We start from the raw sequence: 17,482 nt of genomic DNA, 5'->3' as shown, positions 1-17,482 counted from the left end.
TCATGTTCCCTTTCTCCATTGTATCATCTTCAAGACAATTCTCCAACAAATCTAGAGTTTGCTGCCCGCAATTTATTCAAGTCATGCGTATCGTAAAGAAGATTTTGTGAGTGTGCTCGTAAACTTCGACTTACATTCAATATCGTATTACAAGTATTTTGTATTTTATTTTCCTTTCAGCCACGAGCGAGATGGCGAACAATCTAGGAAGAGTCCATAACCCGCGAGTGAACGACGCGGTGAGAAGAGGAGAGAATTGCAAGGCCCTTTCCCGCATATGCAAGATGGTCGAATTTGATTTTCCAAATACACAATGTACACACGTTCTGTATAACGGTATCGCGAACCATGGCCGGGTACCCCTATCGCCCAGCATTTAGTCCCGGATGGTCGCCATAGCAACAGGCACCCCCGAAAATCGCCCCTCTGTCTCTCTCCCTTCTCCCTTCTCTGCGCGTTCTCTCCACCTTCTGGTATCGCCCTTCTACAACTTCTCCGGTGAGTCTGTTGAAATCAGTTCGTGAAGGTGGAAGGAACGTGAGGAAGAGAAGACAAAATGTGATGAGTTAAGAGAAAGACTGAAGAAAAAATACAGTTCATGGGGCAAGGAGAAAAGATTGAGAGGAAAAAAGAGAGAATGAGAGAACAAAATACAGAGAACAAACGGAAGGAAGAGAGAGAGAGAGAGGGGGGGGGAGCAGGAGAAAGAGATAAGAGACGGAATGAGAAACCTGCCACACTAACATCCCTTTCGACCTCGCAACAACTGAACTAGAGATACTCTCACCCCGTTTCTTTTTCACTTCTTCTAGATCTTCGCTTCGTCTCGTTCGTCTTCTCGCGCCCTATTCTCTCTCTGTCGTGCACACTCGAGCTCATTTAGCTACAATCTTGTTCGTTCGATCTTTACCCTCGGCACGACCTTATCCAGTCTATCGGAGCACTAAAGACGAGGGCGCTTTAACGTTGCTACTAAGATCGAAGCGCGTCAATTTCACCCGATAGAGAGTCGTGCAGGTATCCTTAAATGATGACCTAATCAGGATCGAAAGTGTCGAATAGCGCGCCTTGGAAATAGGATTGTTGCCAGGACGTATAATACGTACTCAATATGTACTAACACAATGTCTAAGTATGCTATTGCGGAATATGGGACAATATCAATAATAATTGAACATCTATCGAACGTCATATGTGTTATCGTCACTCTATTTCGACGCGCGACTAAAAAGAAATTTTATCGATCACGTCGATTAATATTGACTTTCACTTAACGATTCTTCGTCACTTTCTAGGATTAAGATTAATAAAGACTAATTGAATTATAGTTGAAATCAATTTACATTAATAAAACAGATATTATTCTAACCAAGAAATGCAGATGCTGCGATATGCTCAGGTTTTCTCTCGCGCAAGAAGATAGGAAAATCAAGCCACCTCGTTCTCTTATTCAATTATTTCCCCGTCGTTGCTTCCCGACGTCGCGCGACTCCTAGGTCTCGTTATCGACGAGCGGAACGCTATTTCTCTCGTCGGACGTATTTACCTAAGCGACGCTGCGAGATGAACAAGGCGTTCTACTTATTTCAGCGGAAAATATTCTCGAGTAGGCCGCTGAATACGGTCGGAGGGGGGGGGGGGAGGGGAGAGGGACCTTTAGTCCTCTTCTCTTCCTTGACGATCGTGGTCGTCATAGTAACTGCGGGCGACGTGTCGTCTCAAGGAGAAACGAAAATTGGGTCCAGCTTGTGTCAATTGACGGCCAGCTGGTCGCCGTGGATCTCCTTGTACGGAGCATTCCGCAAAATTTGATCTTCCAACCGCTGATTCCTAGCTTTACCGCCTTCCTGAACGATGACGATAATCAAGTTATCGTTATATATCATCCCGAGGAAACGGGAGCGTCACAGAAATGATTGGACACTTCGAACATTAGTGATGACATTAGTGTCGCGCGATGTTGCTTTCGACGCGACCCGTAGCGTACACACGACGAGCGACATAAATCATTTATCCAAATAAACTTCATGCTTTCGTAGCATGCGCGCGATCCATTAGCCGATTATCATTATCTCGAGCATGAAATTAAAGAGAAAATGCTCGCTTAGCAAATTACGTTGATTATAGGTAAATTAATTATCGTGTTTTAATCATCCATTAAAAAAGATATCGCGCCGGATAATCATCGAAAACGAACGAGAGCGATTAACGAATGAGTAACGTTGCATGATTGCATTATTTCAGCGATACGATCGCAAATTATATAGCATCGCGACATATAATGGTGGCGTGATTATAGTCGATAAAAGTTTAATATAGATTTTTGCGCAGCTTAATTCTTGCAGCGCAGCCATGATTTTGGAACTGATTCTCGCTTGATTGACAGAGCAATTATTTCGTCTCGTAATCCTGACAGTCAAATAATTTTCGTGCTGACAGAGCCAACTTGCGAATGGCGGACAAAGCCGAAAAACAACGTCTGAATGACGTTTTAATCTCTTAACAGCCTGAATTCGGTCGGAAAAGTTGTCATTCGAATGGGTATCTCCATTTAAATATCTCGTCCCCAATCTAAATATCGTCCATGTTATTGCGCGAACTTATCGCGGATTTATATGTATACCGACATCAGTATTAAAAGTGGAAAACGGTACCGTTAGCGTAATTACTTACGTGAACCTGGTCACCGTTAATTGCTCACATCTAGCTCAAAGCAAATATTTACTTAGATCTTTGTCAAGTGTTCCTTTGCCCGATGTAAGAAGAAAGTTTTCGAGCGACGTTAATAAGGCACGGACTTTAAAAGTTCACATTCGTAGAATTACAGAAGGCCAACGAGAATGCTCATAAAACATTATTACTCCCAATCTGCGAGAGTTTCCTAGCCGTGCAATCCAACATCTCGATAAACTATCCGGGTATGCCATCCTGATTCCTATATACACACTGCTAATTAACGTCTCGCGTATCGATTCGATCGTTATCTTATCGCTATATGAGATTAAGCTTATTGCAAATAGTTTCGATATCGAAGTGCATACAAGCAACGTAAATGTTTACATTGTCTTTTTAGAGAATTATGCACTGTTGGTGTTACTTAATTTTATTTGTTTATTGTGCAACGTGCAATATTTTTTAAAAACAACAGTTCGAGTACCTTGCTATGCACGTTGAGAGAGAAAGAGAGAGAGAGAGAGAGAGAGAGAGAGAGAGAGAGAGAAAGAGAGAGAGAGAAAGAGTACAAGCTTGTCACGTGGAACGTAATGCACGATATTGTTCGCCTCGCGGGATAGATAGGTTACGCCAGCGTGTATCCAATCCAGGCATATTTTCTCTGTAGTCTTACCACAAGAAGGGCGTAAATGATCCGGAGAATCTTTTTCCTACCTCTGCGAAACATACCGTCTGATAGGGCATCCGCTCGTTTCTCCCGTGACTCTCTCTCTCTCTCTCTCTCTCTCTCTCTCTTGCCCTGTCTACATTCCGCGACTTTATAGTCTTCATCCACTCGCGTCGCATAGGCGCCGCAGTGCAAAGTTACTCGCATTCGTCAAGTACTAAAACTTCGTTCGCTCACGCGTATATATATATATATATATATATATATGCCAGAGCTCACCGTGGAATGAAGTTATATTAACGATATTATTCACATGCGCCTGTCGTAGAAACTTCATTGTTTCGTAAGAAGAAATTAACTCGCCGCGCAAGAAAGTTACACAGTATAATACTATTAATTCCATTATAAAGTTATAAATTTTTTATAATAATGCAAAAAATATCATTATTTTATTAAGTAAGCGTATATTAAAAGCATTAAAATAATTTTTTCAGCAATTCACTATATCGTGGAAATTAATCAAAATGCAAAGCGAGAAAATAATTACTAATTATTTAATTTAAATAATATTTTAACGAGAAAGATATATATGTAAAAGAATTCTGATTTGTTCGCAAAATATTCGTGCTATCGACACCAATGGCGCTATTTTTGCACTTCTCTTCCTCTCTCTCTTTCTCTCCATCTCAAAGGGCTGAAATAAGTAGTCCATCAAGTACTTATCAAAAGCTCGAAAAGAGCCGTATATCAAAATCCGGATTATAACTTTAAAGAAGTCACAAGTCTCTCAAAAAGAAAACAAAAGTATTATTTCCAAGTAAACCTTTATGGAATCATATTATGACAATTGCAGTCGTTCTTGTTCAAAATTGATAAAGCTTTTTAATGTTCTCTTTCGTGGATTAAGATTATATATGACTAAAAGCCAAAAAATTAGATGTTGTAAAGTAGGCTTTATTATATTACATTTAAAAACTATTGTAATATTATAAACATGCTTGTCTTTGATAAAACAAAAAGTGACTTCTTAGAAAAATAAAATTTATAAATGTCTCATAATATCTATTACAACATTTCTATATCCCGAGCTATTACACGTCGCAAGACCTGTATACTTTAAAGCGTTGTTTCAGAAAATAGCGAGCTTTCAAAAGGAGCTTTTCTGCCGTCTGGGATTCTTATGACTCATGGGAAAACTGTAACAAACTTTTCTCATAGCCTGTACTCCTGGATGACACTCTCTCAATACAGATTCCTTTCGTAACACCGTTGACCATTTTCTTCCCTTTCCAAGCTTTTGCTAACCGAGGGCGAGAGAGAGAGAAAGAGAGAGAGAGAGAGCGCGCGCGCGCGTGTGTGTATTTGTGTGAAAAAGTCGATAAAAAAGATTCTTTGTAAAAACATATATCCAGCCAAGTTGGCATGAATTTCATAATCGTATCCACTGGCAATCATCGCGAAACTTTTCCCAATAATTAAACTCACTTCGATAAATCCGCGACTTGTAGCGTAAGTCTGTGCGCGAATGTTATCCTTCGGGGAACATAAACCTCCTCGTGCCGTTGCGTGACGTTAAAGTAACAGAAGCAAATGATATCGTCGTGTAATATTTTCCGGGAGTGGACTCTCGCGAGCGACGCAGCGAGAAGGGAAATGAGCTGCCGCGAGTGAGATTGTGAGAAAACTCGCGCGATGTATCTCCGATGTCGGAAAAATTACCGCGCTCGTGGGAGAGCGGAAGGAAAGATGGAAGTCCGAAAGGAGCGTGAAGAATTTGCAAAGTCGTGAAAGCTTCGTGAGGTACGTTCTTAGAAGTTCGCGCAACGTTAAAGAAATTCCGTCGATGTAATATTTTTACAAAAAGAGTCGACCGTGAACGAACCGAATCTCCCTCGTCGCTCCAGTTTCGTCGCGCAAATTACGCTCGTACTCGGGGAATTATTCGCGCGCGGATGCGCCGTGATGGCGGGAGCGCAAGACGTATCGGTAACGAGGGAAAAAGAGCCAAGAGATTAAACGCCGTGTAATTACGCGACAAGGTTCGCCGTCCGTAGATAGCAATTACCCTCCGGAGTCGGGAGGGGAGGACGGCGCTTTCTTTGGCGGTGCGGGAATGCGCGAGCATGAGAGGGGAAATATACGGAGCAGCTACAGTCGCAGACGGAACGAAATTGCCCCGATTGCTTTCCCGTCAAGCAGCCGGCGAAATTTTTTTTTATGCCCCACACCTTCCGCCAACTTTTCCCTATTCGCACTACTATGGTGCTCTACCGTTCGCTGACAAGGACGCGTGACAAATTTGCCGGCATAAAATGGATCCTGCGACTTCGGTACAGTGGAAAATTAGATAAATGCGAATAAGATAGGATTTTGCGCTTGTATATCTCTCCAACGTGTCGCCGAAATATTTTAAAGCGCGAAAAAAAGTAATCTGCAAAAAAGTATTGCGATTAATAATGATTGGTGACATAATTATTGATTTGCCACCAATTGCAAAAGTTGATAAAATAACAAAGCGAACGGGATTTGTGATATGCTGACAGTATTGACCGTGGCAATCGCGAGTAAAACTTCATAAATAATCATCTAATCGATTTGACTTGGAAAAATAACGGTGCGGTCGTTAATCCGCGAAACGTATAAAAGAGAAACATACAAAGCGCAGCATGCGCAGCGAAATATATTATGCAAACAGCACGCGTGGCTGTAAGCAACGGGAACGACGCTACTGATTTTCGCGGAAAAATTCGCATTTTTTAACCATTCTCTTCTTCCTCGAGCGCATGCAACTGCATGCGAGTGTCGGTTTAAGCGTCATTTATTCCTTCCTCAGCGCGCGGATGTTCCAGCAGAAAAACCCATTTACCGATTCGCGTAGCGGCGGAAGTGCATTGGCGTCCATTGGACGTTTTCTACTGAAATCGGATTTTATGGACTTTCGATCCGTGTTTGTCTGGGAAAGTACTCGCGGATCCGCACCGAAATCACGCCGACGAAAACAACCTGTCGACATAGATGCGGTGAAAAATATATATGTAGACTTATGTAAAATGAACGATAATACTAGTTAGTTTCATCTTTATTCGTAAAGGAACGAAGAACCCACGGCTTGTTTACATAAGTCTGGGCACGCTTCCAGAAAGCATGCGCTCCGTTTGCTTATCGCTTCCAGCTTCGTGAAAATCTCGATCGTGTTTCTTAATTAACGTTTACCGGGTAAAAGCATGTCGATGTGCGCTCACGTATACCCGGACGGTAGCATCGCTCGATTAGCTTTTAATTCGATCCGGTCAATGCTGTTTCGCGAGATATCAATTCGTATTCGTTAGCGCGCGATGCCAAGAACAAATTCGACATAACAAATCTCATTTCACGCAATTTCGATCGTGCTGTTTCACGTTATTAGATGATGCGGATAGATAAGCTATGCAAATTTTATAACGTTTGACATAATTGGACATAACTATCAGCTGTCTAAAAAGATAAGCTATAAACTCGTTAACCCTCTTATGTATTTGACCCGGTTTTATCTTTACCGCATCTCCTTGCTAATTTATGTATATACGCGATATAAAGATTGAAAGCATGGTTGTGCAATAATCGTCATTAGGATATGTTTTATCAGCGCCCCAGTTTTCTCCTTATTACATTGAATATTACGAATTATGATAACTTAATATCTTACAGTGCATTTCCTCATTATTGCTTTCATAAAGTTATATGTTATATGTACATACTGATTAAAGTGTTAATGAATATGATAAGGTAAGATATTAAGCGAGTTATCATAATTCGTAATATTCAATGTAATAAGGAGAAAACTGGGGCGCTGATAAAACATATCCTAATGACGATTATTGCGCAACCAATGCTTTCAATCTTGATAAAGATGTTATTAACGGCGTGTCATAGAGGATTTTCAAAGCGCGGGTACTTTATCGCCTAAGAAATATTGTAGTGTTTTATGATAAATTTTTAATCGGCTTCCTGAGAAAATTGTGTTTTATCATACATGAATGTTTATACTCGTTTGTATTTAAATAGCCCATACATATAATAATTATAATTATAGATTATAGAAGATAGAAAAAAAAGTACTGCATATTTGATTGAGCCATTTTAACGAAAATACACACGACCAGCAAAATTAAGAGAACGGCCAAACTCGATTTTCTCATTTAAAAGTGGAAATGGCCGCCAATTAAACTCTACTGCCAATCACCGCGCGCCTTCGTTGGTAATTCATTATGGAAATTAATTCTCAATCACATACACGAGGTGGACCTGAACGAAAATTCTTTCTACCCGCATCGCTTCTCTCGTCTGTAACCATCGAAAAATCTCCCATTTTTATCGAACGACATCAAACCTAATTGCAAGCGCTGCTCGCTTTTTTCGCGGATAGTTAATTAATGGGACATGATACGCCACAATATTGCATTAACTTTTACATTTCAGTTTGCTGATCACTTCCAAGTATAATAGGGATTTTTACGTAATAGAAATTTCGCGATATTTTATACACGCAAATGCAACTGCTATTTTTTCTTCTTTGTTATATAATTAATAAAATAACGAAAATAACGAATAATTGCATTTGTAGAAAGCATATGTAAACACACAAAGAATAATTCATAAAATTACATACTGGACTAATATTTGTTTAAAGTTCAAGTAATACGTCATACGCACGAGTTTCTCGAATATCCAAATATAATAACATTTTTGCAATATATTCCCGAGTATACAAATATCATATTTATCATGGTTGAGATTTTTTATCATTTTTTATTGTGTTGTAAAATATTTTCCAAATTAAAAAAAAATTAAGACACATATGTATAGTCAAAGCAAAAATTCAGAGATAAAGAAAGAAAGAATATTCTAGCAAAATATCTAGCAAAAGCTAATAGCAAGCAAAGTATCCAGTTTGATGCAGCGTAATCAGTCGCCAAGCTGTCAGTCTATCACTTCGAAGAGGCAGGGTAGAGGTTAATGGGTGGTGTTCGCTTGCACGGGTGCAAAACGCGCGCCGCCCGTGCCGAGTGTTTACCTACCTAGGAGAAGACCTAGGGTCTAGGCAGCTGGTAGGGTAAAATCAATGCGCAGGGTTAGAGACGACGGCGAGTCAGAGAAGAACGACAGTGTAAGAGTGAGAGAGCGGGACGAGACGATCCTGGTGAGCACGACGGGCGGCGGTGGCGGCGGGAGTACGACCGGTGAGAGAAGAAGCGCGATGAAGCAAGAGATCGAGAGAGAGAGAGAAGGAAGGAAGGAAGGAGAAACAGAGGGAAAGGGAAAGAGAGGAACACGTACGATGGCAGACGGTGGCGGTGAGGAGGACGAGCAAGAAAGAGGCTGTCGAGTCGGAGGGTGAGAGATGAGAAGAGAGAAATGGGGGAGAGTAAGGGGGCCAAGAGGGTGAAGCGAGAAAGTGAGCCGTTGGATAGGCTGTTCGCGGTAGTGTAGGTCGTAGGTTCTAGGTACGGTAAGGGATGAGGTATCGGGTAGGCGGGTAGGTGGGTAACACGGGAAGGGTGAGTGCGAGGGACGCGGAGCGGAAGGGCGCAGGATCGTCGTTGAGTTTGTCCGTCGTAGTCGTTGTCCTCGTCGTCGAAGGGCGGTCTCGTTGCTTTGTGAAAGGGAACGGAAAGCTAGGAGGGCCAAACGGCCCCGGTACACCCGCTGTGGAGAGCGAGCTCTCTTGAAGGGTGCCGTACTGACACACTGCTCTACATTCCGTCGACCGACGCACCGGTCGAGCCACCCTCCTCCGTTCTCTTCTCTTCTCTTTCCTTCCCTTCGTTTCGTCCACCCCCGCGCGAGTCTAACGCCGCCGTCGCCGCTACGATTCAAATACTATCGCCAGGCGGTGGTAATCGCTGATGCACGCGACGCCGCGCTCGTAATGCCCGCAGCGACCCGGAGAGATGTTTCTGTTTCGTTAGGGTGAGTGGATTGTAGTACTTCGGGCGGCTTTACAGCCGACATGGATTACAATTCGTGGTAGTAGTGCGAGTTGCTATCTCAGCGAGCAATGCACGCATGGGCAGAAACGGCGAGGTCATTGCTACATCGCGATTTCAACAATGAAGTAACGATTTTTCTGCTTTACGGTTTCATATTTCGCGTTTTATTCACGAAAAACATTCGAATCTGCATGTAAATATAAAATTTCGCGTCTGCATTAACAAACATTGCAGACTGTATTTGTTTTGCAAAAAATTATGTGTTATCTCACATATATTAATTTAACGCGCGGTTGATAATGGACATAATGATACATCTTGTTAAGCAGGAAGAAATGCTTTTGTAGCCAGAATAATTACGATACTCTAAAATAATTTTGTCGCTCAATGAGAATTCCGTCGAGCATGCTCCGAGTGCTTTCTTGGACGTTCAAGACCTACTTCAAGATTCGATCTATCTATATAATCCTCTCTAGTGCGCGTCTTCCACCGACAACTAGAGAAGACGTAGCCAGATAGAGCGTTGTAGAGGCGTCGGGCACCGGGGATGGGTGTTTCTGTCCTTATTGGGTCAACCGGTATATGCACATCGACGTTTAAAAGGCCGTAGATAGCGAGGCAGCCTCGGTCGCTCGAATCACAAGGGCTTACGGTTCCCAGATAAACACTCCACCGACGATTTTCAATGTGCTCGTATATCGATTTCAACGTCTTGTCGCCCCACGACAACGTTGTTCAACTAGCAGAAACTAACGTTGGATGGCTTCGATCCTCGAGCTGCTCGAGGACGTGGACTCGATAGTGACGAGATAACTCCAACAGCCTCGTCTTGCGACTCGCTTCGGAGAGTTCATCGTTGCGTTAATTACGCGGTATCGGGTGTTTAATTAATTAGCGCATTATTTGTCGCGTCATGCATATATAATAATCGTGTTTGTTCCGGGAACTTTGCGCAAAAATATTTACTAATGGATACGTAATAATAAAATTGCTCAACGTATTGTTGCGAATGTAATAATTGTCAAGAAACAAATGAGAAATATAATGGAAAATATATAAATATATCTTAATATCATATAATTTAAAAATTTTATATATCGAAATGTATGATTTATATTTTATATCAATTTTTTCACCGTTGGGATCTTTATTGTTGTATTAAACATTATTAGTCGCTTATGATTCTATAATCATGTTTAAAATATAATCTCATTTGCCTTTGCTGCGAATGCAAAACAATGCGCATTATTAAAAAACATTTACTTCAATTTGTAAATATTATTTTTTTATTAAGATTTAAAAATATTATTTTTTTATTTAAAAAAAGTGTAATATGTATATTTGTATCGATCTGCTATTATCTGATTTAGTTTCCGCCTATTTATTACAGAAATGAAATTAAACGCGGTAAGGTAAATCGAGCGGAATGAACTACGAACAATCTGTAATAAAGTCGAAAATGACTTCTTCCTCATATCACACGCTGCTAGCGCTTTCGCATCACATAACGCTTGTCTGCGTGGGGTAAAACGGTAGACCCTCTCAACTAGAGACCTCGCCGTATAATCCCGCTCATGTATCCGGCATCTTCATAAGCTTCCCTATATTATCCCGTCTCGTGTCCCGTGTACCATATCTGTACCATATTAGCCTTTATTTTTCGGATACCCGATTGCAAACTCATGGAGAGAGAGCCGGGCAACTTCGGCGGTATCACACAACAGCTGTTGCTTACCCGTAATACTCGGGACCAGAGAGCAGGCAATTTACCTTACATGTGCCTGGTCTATCTCGGGCTATACGAGGCTGTATCTTTGCCCACAGCCATCCGTATTCCGCCTCATAGTTGGTCAGATTTTGAATTTCTTACGACAAAAAATATATATACATATATACGCATGTCAGTATTTCAGATTTAAAATAAAAAAGATTAATGGCATAAATAACACGACGAAACAAAGATTTTTTTTCAACCGACTTGTTGAAGAATGTCTATTCTCAAAGAAAGCAGCTATCCGTGACACCCACCCACACAGACATAAATTGCGACCGTGACAAAACCCTCGCCAACTCTAACGCAACAATGCGACGTGCTTAATTATTCTGGTCCACAATTTTTGTTGAAAGTCGCTAATGTACGGGGCAACTATACGGTATGCTTTTTGGCGCAAATTACATTAACGACGCGTCTTAAACAATGCACTCCTTGCCTAATGCCGGGGGTCTGGGTCGTAGCGGGTTACCGTAACGACCTTGTCTCGCGCTCGCAAAAAGATGGAGACCATAACTACTTGTTGGCTCGCCGGCCTGGCGGCTGGTTCATACTACTGTGTACGCTGCGGAACAACGGGCGTAAATATATACGTCACATCTGGACTCGCCCTCCTTATTTATCTCTAAAAGTTTGCTTGTTATCGGATTCCCAGAGAGATATTAACATTTTATCTTTGATTGCAAAGAGAGAAAAAAAAGATAAGAAATATCTAAGAATACGCGTGGGAAGATTTTCCAACGAGAGTGCACGGCAAAACGGGGTCGCGATAACTTTGATCGCTTAATTATTCTCGCAGACTACGCTGTAATAACGAGAGCAGGCAGACGAGTCGAAAGCTGCCTGTGCGCCAGCATCATTTACACGAGACTGCACTCGCATATCAGACTATAGGAAATTTTCGCTCTCAGCTGCGTAAACAGTTCCGCGCAAATAGTCTCGCTCTCGCCACGGTGAGTTTCCATCAGAGAAACTCGAGCCGAGCGCTTCGGAAAAGTGCTCGGGGCCTTTTTCGCTTGACCGGTCGATTAAGTCGAATAACTGAATGGATTCAGTAATAAATTTCGCACCTTGGAGCAAATTATTTAGCCGAGCGAAATATTTCAATCACGTATGCTTAAATTAAGACTGAATTAAGATGCTAAGATAATATTGCAGATGCTAAAATTATATTGCAGAAATAGTCATAATTTCTGCGATATAAAAAAAACAAATAAAAAGTATTCATTGTAGCAATTATTTAACGAGAGTTATTTAACTTTAAAGAAAAAAATAGGATTACTAAATTTTATTACTTTACTGTTCTGCATTAATAAAGCAATTGTAATAGATAGGATTATCTCTCTGATTATAGCTCTCTATCTATCTAAAAATTATACCGCGTAATTATATCAGATTTATTGTGCCATATGAAAGGCTACATTAGGCTAAAAAGAGTTGCGTGAGATGGTTTATTCACTGGTTGTGCTCAATTAACTGAATAAGCGGCACGACAACAAGGGCGACTCTCACGGTAGGAGCCACTTACTCATTCACCAGGGATTGTTGGACAGGTAATTAGTGGAGCAACGAGTCGCCCGTGGGCCTAATTATAAAATGGATCTCCCTCAGTTGGCCCCTGTCGACTTCGATCTCGTGAGGTGCCCCTCCTGCTCGTTTTTCTTAAGTCTTCCATAAGCCCGAGTCGGCATAAGGGTGGAAGATTTATGAACGCTCTGGGAAAATATTCCCACAGAGTCAGACCGAACGCGACAGTGCGGGACCAGAAATCGTTAATTAAGACCGTAAAATATAATGCAAGAATAAGTAATAACGATGGCGATAATTGCGGAATAGAAAATCATGAAAGACTACATTAAAATCGTTAAGTTTACGTAATAAGCAAAGAGCATGTTTATTTCGTTGGAGAAAAAATATATCGTATCAGAAAATAAAAGTACAATCATCAAAAGCAAGTTTTTGCCTAACTACTTATGATTTCTTACTGCACTGTTGCAAGAAAACTATAATGCAAGTATCTTAAAATCGATACATTAAAACCGATCGCCTCATAATGCTTCCATTCCGCGTTCGCGTTCTCTAACTTTATATTTAACTCAAAGGGAATGCGGGAGGCGGTGGGTGAGATACGTGGGAAAGGGAAAGAGATACAGACAGAGAGATAGATCGAAACGAGATCCACGATGGAAATTCGACGCAGCAGGTGCGCCTGCAGCCATGAGCGATTATGATGTATCGGTATCGCGCGACCAAGCGCGATTCGGCTCTATATTAGTGTCACATCGACTCTTCCTGCAAGGATCGAGCTAATATCGGTAACTACGCCCCGTGTATATACATATATTATCTATACCGCAGCATCTCGGCTTCGATTACTTTCGCATTTACATGAGATTGGCTATGCCACTTTGATCATTCGGAATCTAAAGCCCGAGCCGTACAGTCGACTGCTTGCAGCTTAATGGAAGCGCAAACGACTGATAGCTAGGTCCGCTTATGCTGAAACTTCAAAGCAACAATTTAGTCGCGGAACGTGCACAGATGGAATTGTTTTCGATAATAAACGGAGATTTCTATAGCCTGTCAAGCTCAGAGAGTCCATTTTGAACAATAAATGAGGTATAAATACAAATAGTTTCTAGAGCGCGACTGGAAGGTGATGACAAACATTTTCTCGTGACGAATGAAGGGGGAAATTAGGGGAAATACGAAATCCCCTGGTTCCTGGTTACAAAATGAACACATGCATGGAAAATCTCAAGTCCAACCATCGTGCGCCATAAAACAAACTACTCTAATGCGGGAACGACAGTTCAATTTTCGGGGGCCACCCCACAGTCAACGATCTCCAAAATAATTCATCCCACAAAATATTTGCATTCCTCGCGGGAGAAATCCGCATATCAAGAAGCTGTAGGGCTACATATCTCGGAACTGCCCCTAACCTATCGAGCCTCCGCAACTGCCGAGATATTCAAATTCTAATACCATCGCGCGGAATCCACTTACACCGACGAAATGTTTCATTCATCGCCGCGGCGCACGAAGACGCGCCGCGCCTTGAAAAGTCAAATTTATCTGGGTCAAAGGATATTCAGATTTTTTTGCGCGTCTAGGCGCTTTTGTGCCCATTAAATTTTATGCGCGCACCAAGCGATTCCTCACGGGGGAGAACACGATTTTCGTCCCTGCTGGGAACAGTCCGCGACAGTTGAATTTTTAATTTTTACACCGAGTTTGCGTGTGCGCGAAAGTTCGGCGGTTGATCATACGGTAGTCGCGCGGTTTCCACTTCCGACTGTCCATATATTTATTCTGAGGACAGAACAATATTTTGCTGTGTGGAGACCTCCTGGCCTTCCAGTTGCCGTCGTTGCCGCTGCATATTTACTTTGCGCGCTTAGCTCTCGGTAAATACGGTAAACCGAACCGCTCATAGAGATCCCTGCCAAAAAGTTTCAGGGACTCCAGCGGCGCCCGCATGCCTCGCCTCCAACAGAGAAAATAAAGTCTGGTATCTTGTATTCCACTTGCGCAATCGAACCGCCGTGCGCCTCTCGCAAGATTCGTAAATATATATATATATCTCGTCGTTTATATCGTTAGGTATATTGCTGCTATTCATATCGCGAAATCATAATCACGCGGCTGTTAGCCTTAATTAATTACTATTCCCAGAGGAGCGTATCTTATTTATTATTCAAACATCACTTACGTAGAGACTCGATATATGTGTATATCGCCACGCGCGTGATACAGCGGTAGCACACACTCGATTATCCCGGCAGACAATCCCTGGCGCAATACCAGGCTAAATTGCGAAAAGTGGGCCGACCAGGCAGCGGCGAACATAAATCACCATTAAAAGGGCCGAAGTGAATTTCGACGTTATGGATAGCCGTGATTTAAATAAAACGGATCGGTGCACGGGACCGCGATCTTGTATGAGCCTGTATGTATCCGAAGTGCCGAAAATTCGCGCGCCGCGTCCCATCGTACCGTCACAACCGACCCGAAATGATGAAGATGCTGCGGCGTTCTCTAACCGCGTCTCTCGGGAGTTTCTGCTTTTATGACGGATTATAAATCATTTTCGGGATCCTCGTGGGCGACCAGTCTCTTACCCGCGGGACCGTACTCGCAACTTTCGGCGGACAAATTTACGCGCACTTTCGAGATAATGTATCGCTCAAAGTTAATTCGTAACGAATTGGCGCCGCAATATGGCCTCCCGGGAAAGCCATCGTTGGGTTTTGCGAGCTTCAGCGATCGGTCGTCTTATAAAAGCAGTTGAAAATTTACTGACGCATTCTATGATATCCTTTCTCATTACTTTCACCTTTGCCTCCCTGGGAAGTAATTGCAATCTACTAGCGTATAAACCAACAAAAATTTTAATAAAACATGATGCATTTATATAACTGAATTATAATTATTCATAATTTATGTCGATAAAGCATTTCTTTAATATTCTGATGTGGCAAAGCATATAAATTAAAAGTCGAAATTGGAATTAATCCCTGATACACACAATTAATATTAATATCATACCGCATGGTTTCATATTTCAGCACAAGGGCCAAACGGACATTGAATTATTAATCTAACAAGCGCTATCGAAATGTGCGAGGACAAGCATTAACCTTTTATAATTTATATTAATTTATAATATTCATTAATGGACTGTAGGAATGAACAAGTCCTGACGTTCTCGTCGTCTGTATGATCATAGTGAATTTGTAAATAACACGACCTAAATTAATGTTGACCTCTATTAAAAGAGCTGTGTTAAATAAAAAAAACCTTTGCTACAAATGTTATAAATATCCAATCAACTTGAGTTGTACTATGATATAATAATTCTAAAAAAAGTAAATGAAAAATTTGACACGAGGGTAAAATAATTTTATATTATAAATTCTTGGGAAAAAACACTTATGGAAAACTCGTTATAGAAAATTGATTAACTGCGTTATTCATTTATAATATCTATTGTAAATTTTAAAATAAAAAATTTTACAGGTCTCATGTTTGAGATACATAGTTTGAAATTAAATTTTGGAACTGTTTGATTTTATCAATAATGATTTTCACGTCACTGCTTCGATTACAATTCCTATACAATTTCGTGAAATGTTTTCGACAAACCCTTGTTTATTCAAATAATGTTGTCGAACAATAATCCCGGATAATACGGTTTTTTATCCCTACATCAAATTGCAATGGCCAGTCAAACTCGATCAACCGACATTTAGTGAAATTACGGTTTTTCATTGCGTCAATAATGAGGGCATTAGTAATTATGTAGTGCGACTACCTTGTCGAACACCACATTGCGATCATTATAAAACAATCAATGATAGAGTTCTAATTATCAGATAGACCAGAATCGCGATACACCTCGCAAAAACCTCGCAAATCGAACAACCGAATTAAATTTTGGCGCGGAATCAATGCGGTTTCACCATCAATTGCAATGCAATTTTGATAGCTATCACCGTTGGATTCATGCTAATTTTGTTTGTACACGTATCGAAAAAGAGCCACTCTTCGAAAGGGTCGGGAATGAATTCCGAAAAGAAAGTAAATCACCCGGCGAAATATTTCCTTCGATTAATACTCATGGACGCTCACGCGTACGAGAAACAGCGCGGTTGCGAGTTCGAGAATCGATATCAGCGTTATAGGCGTCTCTGCTCAGTTGCGGCGCAATACGCGCAATGTAAAAATCTCGATATCCGACAGCCGTGGTGCTCAACCAATGACAGTAAAACGTCGAGCCGACGCGTTAAACGAACACGCTGCTAGCGTAATCCCCGACGGAACATTTTGAAATTTTAACGAAGACTGACTTCCGCCCTCCCTTCGACGTTTTTCCGTCCGCGATGTTTTCTGGGGCATCGATCGCAGATTACTTCGCCGGAACTTTGAAACTGATTACTGCGAAGCGAGTGTGTATTTTGTGTGAAACGCGTTGATGAAACTGCTCCACTGACAAGGATATATTAACTATTTTCGGGGAAATATTTCACGAGAAAGAACATTATGCATATCTCAGATAGCTATGAAAAATTATGTTCAATCTTTTTTAATCCGTGACATTTATAATATTAATCAAAAGAATATTTCGCTTTTCGTAAGTAATTGTCGTTGTTAAGATCACATTGCTGTAGGCATAAAAGCATCTGCTGTTCTACTATCATCTTTAACGCAATAATATCTGCCGGTAATTTACATTCGATCAATTCGTGCGCGTCATGTCGTTAACAGATGCCTCGGTGGCCTAGTCTGACAGTGGATCAATCGATGTTAAAGTTGACAGACTGTCGACTTTAATATCGATCGGACATTAAGAGATTAATGTTTTCTCTAATGTTGCTCTTTTTAAAACTATATACGTGG

The 17,482-nt window shown here is 41.3% G+C and overlaps 1 protein-coding gene across 7 annotated transcripts in view; it reads right to left on the bottom strand.

The window, feature by feature from the left end:
• The window catches only part of nAChRalpha6 (nicotinic acetylcholine receptor alpha6), a 226,308-nt gene that overhangs the window by 186,908 nt on the left and 21,918 nt on the right, over positions 1 to 17,482 (bottom strand). The window lies entirely within an intron of this gene.

The sequence above is a fragment of the Linepithema humile genome, chromosome 2, assembly GCF_040581485.1.
Source record: "Linepithema humile isolate Giens D197 chromosome 2, Lhum_UNIL_v1.0, whole genome shotgun sequence".
Taxonomy (NCBI): Eukaryota; Metazoa; Arthropoda; class Insecta; order Hymenoptera; family Formicidae; genus Linepithema; species Linepithema humile.
This window is presented reverse-complemented; position numbering and strand designations above follow the sequence as displayed.